Consider the following 16,531-nt stretch of genomic DNA (forward strand, 5'->3'; position numbering starts at 1 on the left):
GGAAGTACATGACATTCCAACCATTAGATAAGATTAGATAAGATCGAGAGATGTCCCTGAGACCAGCACATGCCTATTCTCCTTTTTGCCAAGACACTCCTACACAAATGTCAGCCAATCAGGGTCTTGAACCCCTGGAAATCCCCGCACCCCCAATCTCTACTATGATAAAACCCCTACCCCGCTCAGGCTCGGCACTCTTTGCTCTCACTGCTGTGTGATCTGGGCACAACACTGGAGGAGTGTAGCTGGAGAATTTCTCTCCAGCTCCCGCCAAGCCGCGCCAGTCCCGGAGCCCACTTATAAAATAAACACACCAACTCTTATATTATTTAAACTGTTCGCCATTAGCTCAGGCCTACCATTGTCTAGCTCTTACTCTTTTTTTTTTTTTTTTTTTTTTTTTTTGGTTTTTCGAGACAGGGTTTCTCTGTGTAGCTTTGCGCCTTTCCTGGAGCTCACTTGGTAGCCCAGGCTGGCCTCGAACTCAGAGATCCACCTGGCTCTGCCTCCCGAGTGCTGGGATTAAAGGCGTGTGCCACCACCGCCCGGTTTAGCTCTTACTCTTATACTCAGCCCATTTCTGTTAATCTATATGTCGCCACGTGTTCCGTAGCTTTACCTGTTGCCTCTACATGATGCTCCCTGAACGGCAGCTGGCGTCTCCTTCCTCTGTCTTCCTCTCCCTTTTTTTTCTCCTCTCTGTTAGTCCTGCCTATATTTCCAGTCTGGCTAATGGCCAATCAGTACTTTATTTATACAGAGCGATATCCACAGCAGAGGAGGAAGAAAAGAAAGAAAAAAAGAAAAAGAAAGAGAGTCTAAGTAGTACCGGAATTTGTATCTCCCCTGGCTGGTATACAAACACATTCCCACCCCCAGGACAGTCTGCTTGGCTTCAGACCCAAGGCAATAGATTCAGTCGACCCTGAGTTCAAACCATGAGCCAAAATAAATGCTTTCTCCTCTGAAATGGCTTCCCTCAGGTGTTTGTCACGGTGAGGAATGAGGCTAGCCTCGCCTGAAAGCCTTGGAACACTGTGAAAGCAACACTCTGCACGGATTGCCCCTCCTCCGACTGCTGTATTTTTTTATCTGATTCTTTGAGACAAGGTGTTGCTCTGCAGCCCAAACTTATTGAAACTCTCGATCCTCCTGTCTCGGTCTTTTGAACGCTGAGATTACAGGTGTGCATCACCACGTCCGCTCTACGTATGAATGTTAAGAATAGAGGGGGATGATGTGGCTCAGTGGGGACGGACGCCTGCTGCCAAGCCCAGTGACCCTAGTTTGATCCCTATGACCCATAGGATTGTGTGGGACCCAAGCAGCAGCATGGCTACACTGCTGCCGTGACCGGATCTATAGAGACCAGCCAGAAAATAGGCCTGAGTTTCGGTTTACGCTAAGGCAACACCTGGTTCTAGAAAAGACTATAAACTGATACCACCCTGGTACCACCCAGGAACAGGCCAGCATCTAAGGGGAAATACCTGATATTGCAAACATTTCAACTCTTAGATAAGATTAGATAAATCGCCAGATGTCCCTGAGCCCAGTACACACCTATTCCCTTTTTTGACAAGACACCCCTATACAAATGTCAGCCACTCAAGGTCCTGAACCCTGGAATTCCCTTATCCCCAACCTCTACTATGATAAAACCCTACCCTGCCCAGGCTCGGCACTCTCTGCTCTCACCACTGCATTGGACAGACAGAGAGACCAAGCTCTAGCTTGAAATAAAGGCTCTTTGCTTTTGCATACAGATTCGGTCTCCAGGTCTCCATGGTGGTCTTTTGGGGGTCCCCAAGGTCTGGGCATAACAACAGAAAGAGAGAACCAATTCCCAAAAGTTGGCTTCTGACCTCTACATGTCCTACCACCCCCACACTGACACATATAATAAATAATAACTTGAAAAAAAAGAATAGGGTAACAAGATGGTTTAAAGGTACTTGCTCCCCAAAGATGCAAGTCTGAGGATCTGAATTCAAATCCAGGAGACCATGTAGTGTTATGCTCCAAGTCATGAGCCCCCCAGATACCACCAGGAGTCCAAATTCATATGCAAAAGCAAAGAGCCTTTATTGTAAGCTCAAGCTTGGGCTTCCCATCCATTTTGACACAGCAGTTGGATCTGGGAGAGCATCGAGCTCAGTTGAGACAGGGGGTTTTTTTTGTTTTTTTCATTTTATGACTTTATTAGAAAAGTATAGTGAACAATGTACAATCTGTGGGTTTTTTCAACCTGCTCAGTTTTTATGAAAAATATACACAAGTTATATATATGTTACATATATGTGTGAATATATTACACATACATACACATATACACATAAATGCAACCTGCTCAGTCTTTATGAAGTTACTTGAATGTATGATGTGTATTTTCAGGGCTGATCTTTTTTTAATTAATTAATTAATTTATTTTTCTATTATCAGCTTAATACATAAATAAATAAGTATAAATTCTTATCTTAATAGTAAAATGTTTCATTGAGGCTTGCTCAGTAATTGAGTAAAACCAAAACTTATTATAAGCCACAGTCATCCTAGGGTCCCCCCTGCTAGGTAGCCTCCCTGGTTCTGTGGGTTGCAGTCTGATTGTTCTTTGCTTTATATCTCGAATCCACTTATAAGTGAGTACATACCATGTTTGTCCATCTGGGTTTGGGTTACCTCACTCAGGATGATTTTTTCTAGTTCCATCCATTTGCCTGCAAATTTCATGCTGTCATTGTTTTTCTCTGCTGAGGAGTACTCCATTGTGTATATGTACCACATTTTCTTAATCCATTCTTCAGTTGATGTTGTTTCTAGGTTGTTTCCAGGTTATGGCTATTACAAACAGTGCTGCTATGAACATAGTTGAGTATGTATCTTTGTGGTATGATTGAGCATTCCTTGGGTATGTGGTATGGCTGGGTCTTGAGGTAGTTCGATTCCCAATTTTCTGAGAAACCGCCATACTGATTTCCACAGTGGTTGTACAAGTTTGCATTCCCACCAACAGTGGAGGAGTGTTCCCCTTGCTCCACATCCTCTCCAACATTGACTGTCATTAGTGTTTTTGATCATAGACATTCTGACAGGTGTAAGGTGATATCTCAGAGTCGTTTTGATTTGCATTTCTCTGATGACTATGGATGTTGAGCATTTCTCTAAATGTCTTTCAGCCATTTGAGATTCTTCTTTTGAGAATTCTCTGTTTAGCTCTGTAGCCCATTTTTTAATTGGACTGTTTAGTATTTTGATATCTAGTTTCTTGAGTTCTTTATATACTTTGGAGATCAGTCATCTGTCAGATGTGGGGTTGGTGAAGATCTTTTCCCATTCTGTAGGCTGTCTTTTTGTTTTATTAACCGGAGACAGGGTTTTTAAGGACTAAAGGATGTGGGGGTAGGCAATTCTGGATTCAGATAGGGGTTGACTAGGCAGGAGTGAGGTAACAGAAGTCTTGTTAAACAGGGATTGGTACTGGCGTAGCTGCAAGGAAATTGGCAACTTAATGTGGTGTAAGCTATCCTTAATGTTCTGGAGCATGTAGTACTTGTTTGTCTCAGTTCTGATTGGCTCCCCGAAGGTAGTTTGTGGCTTTTCCTGGTTATTATAAGGGTGAGACCTAGTCCCAGTATTGTTAGTCTGCAGCCTGTCATGGCTGCACTAATGTTAAGTTAGTCCTCTTCAATAGTTAGGAAGAGAAACAATTCTAGGAAGTTGTCCTCTGACCCTCCACCACACACTGATAATAATAAAAATAATTTTAAAAAAGGAATAGATGGGCACAGTGGGACTGGTTCCTGTGATCTCAGAATTTAGGAGATTGAGGCAGGAGGATTACACTGAGTTCAAGGCCAACTTGGACTACAGGGTGAAACTTTGTCTCAGAAGACAATCGAGGGCTGGGGAGCTGGCTCAGAGGCTAAGAGCACACACTGCAGAGGACCCAGGCTCAGTTCCCAGCACCCACGTGGCTGCTCACATCTGTCTGTAACAGCTCCAGCGGATTAGAGCGCCATCAATTGGGAAGTGGAGGATGATAAATTTAACACCATCCTCAGCTACACAGTGAGTCCAGCCAGTCTGGGCTACCGAAGACTTTGTCTCAAAAACCTAAACCCCAACGAAGCAAACAGCACTTTCAAGCCCCACCAAACATACACACAGGCTGAGATGGACGCTGGCTCCGCTTGGCAATTCCGCTTGTATTTGAGGTCCAATACCACTAGGTGGCGATCAGGCCATAGGCACAGATACCACAGTGAGGGTCAAGCCCCAGTGGATGGAGTCGGCACCCAGGCTGCGCTTGCTCTATCTAGGTGCAGAGCAGAATGGAGTCCCTGGAACCAGACTGCCTGGGTTTGAATGGCAGCTCCAGCTTGTTCCAGCTGTGTGACACTGCACACGTTACCTAACTTCTCTGGCCTCCATGTCCCTGCTGTAACATGACGGTCAGTAATCACAGTCTCCCCACGGCTCATGTGCCTCAAATTCAAAAGAACCTGGTACGGAGAAAGTCTCTTGTCTGTCAGAGTGTCTGTGTGTCCGGGGTTGACTGCCTCCAGGCCAACGGTGGGTCCTAAGTCTGGGCACCTCCCAGAGGTTAAGGGTTTCCCCAGACGTGAGTCACAGGGAGAGAAACCCACAGTTGCAAGGCTCCTGACACCCTGGTCTTGGGATTCAAGGTGAAGCTGGCGACAGTCTCTGTCCCCGAGGCAGGTGACAGCACAGTCTTCAGCCTGAGGCCAACAGGCCGGGGGATGAGGAGAGGGCAGAGGGGAGCCTGTTCCCGCGTCATGTTGCTGAAAGGGAGCTCAGAAAATAAAAGACTGCATTGAGCAGCCACGACCCAGCCAGTCAGATCCCCTGCTCCGTCTTACCCAGCCTCCAAACAGGTTCCATGGGGAAGTAAGGAGACTAGGAAGCCACAACTCGATCAGAGCGCAGAGATCTGTTTTTAGCCCAGCTCTGGCTGTCACTGATGTGCTGTGTGACCTTGAGTGAGTCACTTTCACTCCCTGGGCTCCAGAATCCCCTAAAGTGGGGTCAATCCCTGGCCTTGCACGGGGTGGCCGGGCCGGGGGTGGGTGGGTTGGCACAGTGCCCGATGAGCAGGCACAGGGCCCTGGTTATAAACCCAGGCACGGGGCTGCTCAGAAGGAAAGGCGCTTGCCACAGAAGCCTGGTGGTCCCACCTGGAGGAAGGAGTGTACTGACACCCGAGAGTTGTCCTCTGACCTCCACTCGCACACTGTGACACTTGAGCGCAAACATACATGTCACCCATGCCACACACACATACAGGAATAGTAGATCATTTTTAGCCACAATAGGATGGTGCACACCTTTAATCCCAGCAGGCAGGAGGCAGAGCCAGGCGGATTTCTGTGAGTTCAAAGCCAGACAGGTCTACAAAGTGAGTTCTAGGACAGTCAGGAATACCCTGTCTCAAAAAAAGAAAGAAAGAAAGAAAGAAAGAAAGAAAGAAAGAAAGAAAGAAAGAAAGAAAGAAAGAAAGAAAGGAAATGATTTTTTAGAAATTAAAACAACAACAAAACCCCAAACTGGGCATGACAGCACATGCTTGTAATTCCAGTGCTCTAGAGGCCAGGGAAAGGTTAGAAGCCGGAGGTGGTGGCGCACGCCTTTAATCCCAGCACTTGAGAGGCAGAGGCAGGATCTCTGTGAGTTCGAGAGCAGCCTGGTCTACAGAGTGAGATCCAGCACAGCCAGGGTTACACAGAGAAACCCTGTCTCAAACAACAACAACAACAACAAAACCCCAAAGAAGTAGGACATCACCCTCAACTGTCCAAGGCTACCCTAGGAAAATACATTCAACTGTCTCAGAGAGAGAGAAAGAGAACTCAGGCCCCCTCCTCCCTCCTCCCCTCCCCCCTTGCCCCCCAGCCTTTTTACGGAAGAAAGAGGAATTGAGCTCTCTCTTCTGCCTGCCCCTCTCCCAGTCCTAGCACACAGTATCAATTACCAATCCATTATTCATTCATTGATTCATTTATTCCCACGCCTGTTCGGCACAGTCCACATGTCTTTTGTGTCTCACTGGCATCCGAAAACCCCCGAGGGACAGCTGCGCCTGGCTCCTCGCGGCACAAAGTCTGAGGGAGGAAGCTTTGGCCTGAGGGAGGCTCGGAGCCCTGGGAGGGAGAGGCAGTCCTGTGGAAACAAAGACTGGTCACTCTCACCAGGCTGAGAAGAGTGTGGAGGCAGAGGCTCAGGACTGGAGAGGAGGAGGGTCTGGGCGGGGAACACAGCGGGAAGGTGGATCAGGTTCACCTCCGAAAGCAGGTCTGCAATCAGAGTCAGTCTAGGAGGAAGAGGGTCTAATTTAGGAAGCGTGGACCTTCCATGCCAGTTCCTGAAACATTTTATTTCGGGTTATACAGGGATGGAGTGTGTGGGTGTGTGTGGTGGGGGTGTTCTCGGTTTTTTCAGCTTTTTGGTTGCTAAGGTCTGAATTCAACCCCAGCCACGCCTCAGCTCTACACACACAGTGCCTCTGGCTGTCTTCTCACCCACCCCTTCTCTGTTTTTGATGTTTTTTTTTTTGGGGGGGGGGTTGTTTTTGTTTTTTGGTTGGTTGGTTGGTTTTTTGTTTTGTTTTCTTGAGACAGGGTTTCTCTATCTTGAAAACAACCCTGGCTGTCCTGGAACTGGATCTGGCCTCAAACTCAGAGATCCACCTGCCTCTGCCTCCCGAGTGCTGGGATTAAACTCATGTGCCACCCTGCCTCACCTCCTGTTTGATTTTTCAAGTGGCTCAAGCTGACCTCAAGCTCACTCCTGACCTTCTGACCTCTAGCCTTGCTTCCAGCTGCTGGGACCACTGTACCAGTAGACGGGTGCCAGAGCTGGAGCCCCGGATCTGGGCATGCTAGGCAAGCGCTCAGTCAGCTCAGCAGTTCCTCAGAGCCCTCCCGGCCTCTTGCCTGGGTCCGCAGCTCCTGTGAGGGCGGCTCCTTTGCTCTCAGCCTCTCCTCGCCACTGAATCACAACCTTCTCCCCTGTGAGCTCCCCCTCCCGACTCTTCTCACCCCTCCAAATGTCTGCCATTAAGGGACAGCACATGTCCTGTCTGCAAAGTCTGGTGCTATGAACTCTGGTTGTGGTGGTTGTTGTTGTTATTATTATTGAGAGGGCTCACTGGCTTCTCTCTGCCTTCTCAACCCTTACCCTCTGGGCTCCAATCTGTCTCCATGAAACCACTTTAGCGCTGAGTTAGGCCAGTGCGTGAAAAGGGAGGGGCAGGTTTTCCAGCCGTTCCCTCCTCCACAGCTCTGTAAAAGCCTTTGCCTCCCCTGGGAAGCCGGGCGGTGGCGGCGCACGCCTTTAATGCCTGCACTTGGGAGGCAGAGGCAGGTGGATTTCTATGAGTTCGAGGCCAGCCTGATCTAGAGAGTAAGTTCTAAGACAGCCAAGGCTACACAGAGAAACCCTGTCTTGCTTTTTGGGGGGAGCCCCTCCCAAAAAAAGAGCCTTTGTGGGGACTCAGCCTCTTGGCACGAAGACAGGTCTGTCTTAGAGGCGGGATTTGACAGCACCGGGGTACACATAGTTGTGGTTATAGAGATGAGTACCATTTTCCCCACGGCCATTAGGCTGGTACTTCACATGCTTTGTCTGGTTCCAGCACCCTACCCGGAAAGTGTAGCCACCATCACTGTCAACACGATGAACCCAGCGAGCCCTGGGTGTGTCCATGGCTCCCCTAGGCCCGGCACCCCACTTTAACAGCTTGTCACAGGAGGCTGAGTCACAGAGAGTTTGCCTGGAGCTGCATGAACTCTGTCGCACCCCTGCGGACCTCACACCTTTGCCTGGGGCTGATGGGAAACTCCAGGTGGAAGGGTGGAGAATGGAGGTGCTGAGGCTGGAGTAGAGGGTGGACCTCATCGGCCCCATCCACCCCGTGTACAGGTGCCGGCCTTGTTAACAGTTCCCCGGCCCCTGTGCCATCCGGCTAACCAGAATCTCAGCTGTCCTTCAGCACTTCTAGCAATACTTGCAGGACAGCTCTGCCCAGAGCCCTCCAGCCTTCCCTGGACCTCCGTCCCCTGTGGCAGTTAGTCTGGAAGACACTTTCCCACGGTGGGTGGTCCCTGGTGGTGGTCTGATATAAGAAGCCTTGGGGGGAAACAGTGTTGTTTGCTTGCCCGGCTTCACTTTGTGCATGTGAACGCATCAGTCCCGTTGCCCGCTGCGGCTGCCGCCAGACCCCCGCCTCTCCCCTTTCCAATGCCTACTGTAGGCCTACGATGACTACCGTGGCTCTTTAGAAATCCTCCAGGCCTTCAGGGCCAAACTGGGACTGCCAAGGCACCCAGCCTCATGGAGCGGCCTCTCCAGCACGCAGACGGCTTGTATTGTGAAAGCCAGCCTAACCAGCCCCTTGGTAATAGCCATCCATTCTATGGCTGTTCCCTGACTAATCCGTCTACACACTTGACGGTCTGGTCCAACCCTGGTGTGGGTTCCGCCCTGTGGCCTGCTCTAACCATCTAGCTTGGAATCAGTGCTCAGAGAATTCTTACCAAATGCACGTACCCTGTACTCAGGCACCCTTCCGGGTCCCTGGAGTGGTGAACTTCAGAGCTCACAGTGAGGGTTCACGGCCAGGTCATCCAGGGAGTGTAGACATGTGCAGATGGGCTCAGGGGTGCAATAAAGGGCAGCGAAGTCTGCAGCAAACTGGAGTCAGCCTCGCCTCATTGGAAGGCTAGTGTTCAAGGTCAGCCTCACTCACTCTGGGCCTGGCCACAGCCCTGTAGCCTCTTCTCTCCAGATCTGTTTTCAATTTTGGGCATACCACTTCAAAATACACGCTCCTACCCTTGGTGAATGCCCAGCTCTCTCATGAGCGTGAGCTAGGGAAGGACAGAAGTAGTCAGGTTTTTGTTTGTTTGTTTGTTTGTTTGTTTGGTTTTGGTTGTTTTGTTTTTCAAGACAGGGTTTCTCTGTATAGCCAGGACTCTCTCTGTAGACCAGGCTGGCCTCGAACTCACAGAGATTCCCCTGCCTCTGCCTCCTGAGAGCTGGGATTGAAGGTGTTGGCCGCCACCCCCCTGGAGGTGGTCAGTTTTGTCCTACTGAAGCCCAGCTGTCTCACTGCTCAGTGCCTGGCTTTCAGCAGGCTCAGCAGACACACTGACTGAATCTCCGCCTTAGGCCCCACCCCCTGGGGCAGCAGGCAGGTTCCTGGGAACATGAGAGCATCTGGGGCCACCTTTTAGATCCCAAGTCTCAGCCTCAGAGAAGGCCTTGAGTGGGCTTTGCTGACAGCCAGCTGAACTGGAACTGTGGCCTGAGGGTCCACACGGGCCTTCTTGGCAGAGCTGAGGGTTGGGTGGGCCATGGGATAGGGTGGAGGAGAGTGATCTCTCTCTCCCTTTGGCTAGACCACAGGCCCCGGTTCTGCATGTGCGCACCCCCCCCCCCCACACACACACACATAGAGCAGGGGCTCATCACACCTGGGCTAGACCGCAGGCCCCTGTCTGGCATGCACCCCCCCCCCCCCAACACATGGATAGAAGAGGGAGTCATCACATGATGGCTAGACCACAGGCCCCTGTCCTGCATGCACACACACACACCCCACACACACACACACATAGAGGAAGGGCTCATCACACCTGGGCTAGGACCGCAGGACCCTGTCCTGCATGCACCCCCCCAGGACTAGAACGCAGGCGCTTGTCCTCGGTGCATACACACACACACACACACACACACACACACACACACACACACACACACACACACGTAGAGGAGGGGGTCATCACGCCAAGACTAGACCTAGGCAAGCCTCTATCCTGCGTGCACCCACACGTGAGACGCGGGGATTAGGAGCACGCAGGAGCCACACATCGAGCTGGGGAGCAAGCGGCGGGGCGGGCGCGGCCTCCGGGTACCGCGGCGCGGCCACCTGCGCAGCCACCGCGCCGCCATTGGCTCGCGGAGAAGCCGCTCTAATCCGCGCCGCCTCCGCCCCCGCGCGGCGCTGCGCTCCGCGGAGTCTCTGACCTTCCTCCTTCCCGCAGCCCCGGAGAGACGCGCGGCGGTCGCGCCAGCCTCCTCCTCCTCCCCCGGGAAGCCGTCCGGGCTTGAGGCCGGGCCGCTGTCGCCCGCTTCGCCCCCCGCCGCCGCGGATGGTGTCAGGCGCTCCGGCGCCCAGGTAAGGGGGTCTAAAGCGTGGAGCGAGCGCGGGGTAGAGCGGGGGTGCGCGGAGTCCAGGGCCCCAGTGAGGGATGCAGGTCCCCAGCGTGTGATGGCGTTGGACACAGCCGAGGACAGGTACCTGGAGAGAAGTGGGCGCGCACCCGGGGATGCTCTCGGGCTTAACCCAGGCAGTGCCAGGATGGCCCTGAGCTAGGCCCCTTGCGGGTGCTCAAGGGGAGCCCTTTACCCTGAGGAAACAGGAGGAAGGAGGTTTGTTGGGAAGCTGGGGCCTGGCCCCGGGTGTTGAGTGTGTTTTTTCAGGGACCAGCTGGGATGGGTGGGCCGGTGCCAGCTTGGTGCGTTTGTTATTTCTGGATCAGAGTGGGCTGGGGAGAAGACAGCCGGCGTGTCTGGTTTAGATTACAGGTACTTCCTTCTTTGCTTCCGACCCCTCCCCCCAACCAGCTGGGGTGGGAGGTGGAAGGAGAGAGGCGGTGGGGATGCTGAGGGCCCCCGCAGATGCAGCAGAATCCTCTCTGCGCCACACTGCCCTCCCTCTACCAGCCTCAGACCATTTGGTCACGGTTGGGGCGGCCTCCCGGGGGCGCTCACCTTTCAGGAGGCTGTGGAAAGGTTAAAGGGGTCATTAATGTGTCTGGGACACGGTGGCAAACCCCAGAGCTTGGCTAGACCCCGCTCCAAGCCCCAGCTTTTAAGTCCCAGCTTTTCCCCACCTCCCCCAAGCCCAGCTCTGCAGCCTGGGGGGAAGTCACACACGCGCGCGGCCACCTTCTTTTTCTAGGCACAACCAGAAATAGCTACCATTGTCAGGGGCCCTGGCACAGCTGGGGTGCAGATTGCCAGCGGTTTGGGAAGCTCTGCCCCCAGCCTGGGGTTCTTATCAGATGTGTGCCTGGCTACTCAGATCACCCTCTCCAAGTAGCTTCCTGACGCCCCAGGTGAGAGGCCGCCTCCCACACCGGGTTCTTGGACCCTGTCAGCCTTGAGGTTATTTATGTCTGGTCTGTCGCCCTCTAGACCAAAGTGTCTTCAGGCTGAGAATGTGATTCGTCTCTGTCATTGCTCCACCGGCTGAGAAGGGCTCAGCACGGAAGAAATGTTTGCAGAATGAATGAATGAATGAATATGTAAATTCCCAGCAATTGCTAGCAAGCTGAAAGGTGGAAGGGAGCCCCCTCTGGTCTTTCTACTCCACCCCCCACCCCTTCCCACCCCCCCACTCCCTTCTCCCCCAGGGACCAAAGAGCCATGAAGCTCCTCTAGGCCTGGGGCTGAGGGCAGCCTTCCACCCTGCTGGCTCCTGACTGTCTTGTTGGCCCCCAAATGTCCATGGGGAGTCTGGCCTGTTGTTGAGGGTCTCCCTTTCTTCAAGCCACCGGCTTGGTGATTTCTCCTGGGTTGCTACGCTCAGACCCTCTGTCCCAACTATAACCAGACAATCCAGGTCGTGCTCAGGGCTGGGTGGGCTCCAGCCAGGCTGTCCTGGATCTCCTGGCTCTCTCCCCCCAGTGGGCTCTGTGTGTAAAGGTGACATGGGCCTTTGCAGGGTCCTCTTGGCCAGCCTGTGCCACTGTGCCCAGTCAGCTGACCCCATCTCACCCCCGCTCTGCCCTCCAAAGCTCCGAGACTCTTTCAGTTCCTCAGCCAAGCCACACTGGCCTCACCTGCAAACCTTCGGAAGTCTCCTGGGCTGTGTCCCCCACGCCATCCTCTCCCCTCCTTGGACCATCTGGTATCACACTACCTCAGACTCTGAGCATCGTCTTTCCCTGGGTTATAGAGTCAGTCCTTGGATGCAGGGGGTGTGTCCTGGCCCGGTGTCCCCAAGGCCTGACCCAGAGAGACTTCACTTCACTTGTGAAAGCCTGACATGGTGGCTCCACCTTGACTCTCCCTCCCCAGGAGATGGAGATGCCTGCCTCCCCAGTAGGAGTGAGTGTCGGTGGGAGACCTCACGGGAGAGGTGAAACTTCTGTGGGCCTGGCGGGCCAGGACCATCAGGGAAGGAGCTTGCCGATTTGGGGGTGTGTCCCCCCCCCCTGTGGAAGGAAGCAGGAGGAGGAGCTGAGGCAATGGGTGTCTTGGGTAGGAACAGGATCCAGCCAAGGGCCTGGAACTTACTATGACAAGCATGTTCTGCTGAGCCCTACCCCATCCCCTCACTGGAGGATTCTAGGCAAGGGCATTCCCTCTGTGCTATGTAGATAGCCCTGGACCTTAGTTCTACATTTTTCTTACTTACATTTCTTCTATTATTATTATTATTATTATTACTACTATTATTTATTTATTTATTTATTTATTTATTTATTTATTTATTTATTTTTTTTTTTTGGTTTTCCGAGACAGGGTTTCTCTTGTGTAGCTTTGCGCCTTTCCTGGATCTCACTTGGTAGCCCAGGCTGGCCTCGAACTCACAGAGATCCGCCTGCCTCTGCCTCCCGAGTGCTGGGATTAAAGGCGTGCGCCACCACCGCCCGGCTATTTATTTATTTTGAGACAAGGTCTCACTCTGTAGCCCTTGGGCTGTCCTGGGAACTCACCTAGTAGAGCAGGTTGGCCTCACACTCACAGAGATCTACCTGCCTCTACCTCCCGAGTCTTTTTATTATTTTTTGTTAGGTGTAGGTGTGCATGTGAGTGGAGGGGCCTGTGGAGGTCAAAGGTGTTGGATCCCTTGGAGCTGGAGTTACAGGTGGTGGGAAGCTGCCCAGTGTGGGTGCTGGGAACCGAACTGGGTCCTCTTCAAGAGCAATGTGATCTCTTAACTAACTGCTGAGCTTTTTTCTTAAAGAAAAACAGAGCAAGAATGACCTTCCAGGCCTGTGAGGTGACCCCGATGGTAGAGAGGCATGTGCCCCCAAGTCTGATGACTTGAGTTCCATTTCTGGGACCCACATGGTGGAAGGAGAGAACTGACGCCCACAGATTGTCCTTTGACTTCCACTCACGCTGTGGCAAATAAATGTAAAATAAAAGAAGAAAAAAAAAAGACGACTTTTCAAGCCAGGTGTGGCATACATATCTGTAATATCAGCAGTTGGGAGGCAGATACAGGATAATTAATCATTCAAGGCCAGCTTTGGCTACATGTTATGAGACTGTTTCAAACAACACGCTTTCATTTTTTCTTTTTTCTTTTTTTGAAACAGGGTTTCCTCTGTATAACAGTCCTGGCTGTACTGGAACTCACTCTGTAGACCAGGCTGGTCTCAAACTCACCGAGATCCTCCTGCCTCTGCCTCCTGGGTGCTGGGATCAGAGGCATGTGCCAACACCACCTGGCTTTTGGTTGTTGTTCATTTTTTCTTTTTTTAATGATTTATTTATTTGTATTTTATGTGCATTGGTGTTTTGCCTGCATGTATGTCTGTGTGAGGGTGTCAGATCTCCTGGAACAGGAGTTACAGACAGTTGTGAGCCACCATGTAGGTGTTGGGAATTGAACCTGGTTCCTCTGGAAGAGCGGCCAGTGTTCTTAACCACTGAGCCTTCTCTCCAGCCCTCCATTTTTTTTTCTTATTATAAAGTAACTGGTGTTTGCTGTGGATAATTTAGAAATTCACATAGGACTGGAAAGCCGTTAGCCATCATTGGAGACATCTGCTTGCCATGTGTACCCTGCTGTTGGTTTTATTGTCATCAAAGACTGGGGTGGGATGGTCAGGGTCCCAAGAGGTACCCCAGCAGGAGCCACCCACCCACAGAAGCAGAGCCTCAGTTCAGTGGCAATCGCAGATGACCCCACAGGCTCTGAACAGCTGGAGGGACTGTTTCAGAGGTGTGTCCAGTTAGGTCCCAGCATCCGCAGGCAGGCTGCTGGGGACCCGTGCAGGGCATCTATAGAGGGGACCCAGCAGCCAGGGCAATAGATGATGCTCACTTCCAAGAAGAGTAGAGGAAGGGTGGAGGTGGGCTGAGGAGGCGGGAGCTTGGATGCCAGCCAAGTGAGTGCTGCCAGTCAGAAGGGGAGTGGGTCTGTGGGGTTGGAGAGATGCCACACACCTTCAAACCGGGGTTCCCGAGGGCTGGGAGGACCAGAGGCCCTGGCTACCTTTTAAGCCTCACTTCCTGTGAAAATGTTGGTGGGAGGACGGTTTACTAGTTAAGAGCACTGGCTGCTCTGGCAGAGGACCTACCTGGGTGTGACTCCCAGCACCCACATGGCAGATCAAAACTGTGCTTCAGTCCCAGAGCATCTGGAACCCTCTTCTCGTCAGGTACCAGCTGCACTGACCTCATCAGGTACCAGGCGCACGTGGTACACAGGGATCCATGCATGCAAAACACTTATACACATAGAATCAAATAAATATATCAAACAAAATTAAATGCTGGGATAGGGCTGTAAGATAAAACACAGGGTGCTTGATTAAACGGTAAAATCTGATTTTGATCAGGGATGTGGCTCAACAGTAAAGTACTTGTGTAGCGTGCCTGAGGCCCTGGGTTAAATCCCAGCACTAAAAATGAAGTTCAGAGAAACAAATTTATTGGTTCATTTTTACCATAAATATATTCCAAGCCCAGTGGTGGTGGCACACATCTTTAATCCCAGTACTCGAGAGGCAGAGGGAGGTATGTCTCCGTGAGTTCGAAGCCAACCTGGTCTACAGAGTGAGTTCCAGGACAGGCTCCAAAGCTACACAGAGAAACCCTGTCTCAAAAAACCAAAACAAAAACAAACAAAACAAAACAAAATCCCAAACGTTGCATTACATACTTGTATTTAAAAGAGCGTTTTTCATGATATCTTGATGACAGAGCACCTGCTCCATGTTCTCCCATGACAGTACTCGACTTAGCTCTTATAGGAACATTTTTATCTGGGACTTTTGCCCCTCGGAGGGTAAAGATGCCGGCTGCCAAGACTGGGAACTCGCAGGGTAGAAGAAAATAACACATCGTCCTGTGAGCCCCTATGAGTGTGTGCACTGTGGCACGCACTCACACCCCTCCACAGTAAATAAATAAGTGCGATGATTTAAGCTTGATTTGCCTTTTATCTGTAATCTGAATTGTCCCGGGGGCCTTTGGCCTCTCTAGGCTGGTTAGAAGAGGGCAGAGTCTCCTATTTGCTGCTTTTCTGTCCTGGTGGAGGGTTTCTGGGTGATTGTTTGAAATGAACAGAATTAACAGATTGTGTGTGTGTGTGTGTGTGTGTGTGTGTGTGTGCGCGCGCGCGCGCGCGCGCGCGCGCGTACGAACACACGCGCTTGTGTACAATGTGCAAGTGTGGCGGTTAGGGGTCGACTCAGGCCTCGCAGGCCACCTTGCTTCAGACATGGTCTCTTGTTCTGTGCTGCTCTGTCCAGACTTCCGGGGTCCTCACGGCTCTTCTGTCTCCCTGTAGGAACACTGGGATTACAGACACTGCCATGCCCAGCTCCAAGTGTGTTCCCAGGATTCCGACTCGGGGCGGATGCTCACAGGGCAAGCCTGTTACCCCCTGGGCCAGCGCCCCAGCCCACAGAGCAGTTTGAATAGAGAGTGCTTGCCCATTCAGATGCCCAGGAGAGGTGGAGCTTCTAAATAAGGTTAATCCAGCCAGCACAAATCCTAACAGTAAGCCTTTTCCTGGCATTGGGTGTGGAGGACAAACCCTCGCATCTCTGGGGGAGAGGGCGCTGGCACCCCCTTTTTTGGCAATCCCACTTTGGGATGATCCCAGCAGGTGCAGTCTTAGTCTTGGCTGGACATCAATGGCCAGCCAGCTGCACCCAGGAGGACCTGATACGGTCAGACCCACCCACGCCAAGTGTAGGGGCTTCTTCCTTCTGCTGTTCAGTCAGCCACCCTCTGCTGTGTACCAGGCACTGTTGTAGGTGCCTGGGGACACTGCAGGGCGGGGGCGGGGGGAGCACATATGGATAGGGTAGAGCAGGTGACTTCACCTCTAGCCAGGCTGGGGCCGTCACTGGTCTCAGAGCTTGGGCAGGGATGCTGAATGCTGGGTGGCCACTGTGTGAGCAGCAGATTCAGAGGAAAGGATGGTTTGTCTAAAGAGGGGAGGGGGCATTGCAGGCTGACTTAAAGCAGGAACAGACGTTGGGGGCTGGGGAGGAGATCCAGGCAGGACTGAGGGGGATAGAGCCAAGAGATTGGTGAGACAGCAGGTAATTGATGATGTGGACATTTAATTCATTCGTTTGTTTGTTTGTTTGGGTTTTTCTAGATAGGGTTTCTCTGTGTAGTCTTGACTGTCCTGGAACTCGCTATGTAGACCAGGCTGGCCTCCATCTCAGAGATCTGACTGCCTCTGCCTCCTGAGTGCTGGGATTGAAGGTGTGTGTAGCTAGAGTTTTCCTGCCTTGCCCACACAGTCAGG

The 16,531-nt window shown here is 51.9% G+C and overlaps 1 protein-coding gene across 1 annotated transcript in view; it reads left to right on the plus strand.

Annotated features, from left to right (window-relative positions):
* Positions 1–9,840: 9,840 nt before the first annotated feature.
* Positions 9,841–16,531, plus strand: part of Pacsin1 (protein kinase C and casein kinase substrate in neurons 1) — a 45,071-nt gene continuing 38,380 nt past the window's right edge. The window contains exon 1 of the mRNA XM_076558347.1: positions 9,841–10,198. The gene's annotated coding sequence lies outside the window, so the exon portion shown is untranslated. The remainder of the gene's footprint in view (positions 10,199–16,531) is intronic.

This window comes from Peromyscus maniculatus, chromosome 21 (assembly GCF_049852395.1).
Source record: "Peromyscus maniculatus bairdii isolate BWxNUB_F1_BW_parent chromosome 21, HU_Pman_BW_mat_3.1, whole genome shotgun sequence".
NCBI lineage: Eukaryota > Metazoa > Chordata > Mammalia > Rodentia > Cricetidae > Peromyscus > Peromyscus maniculatus.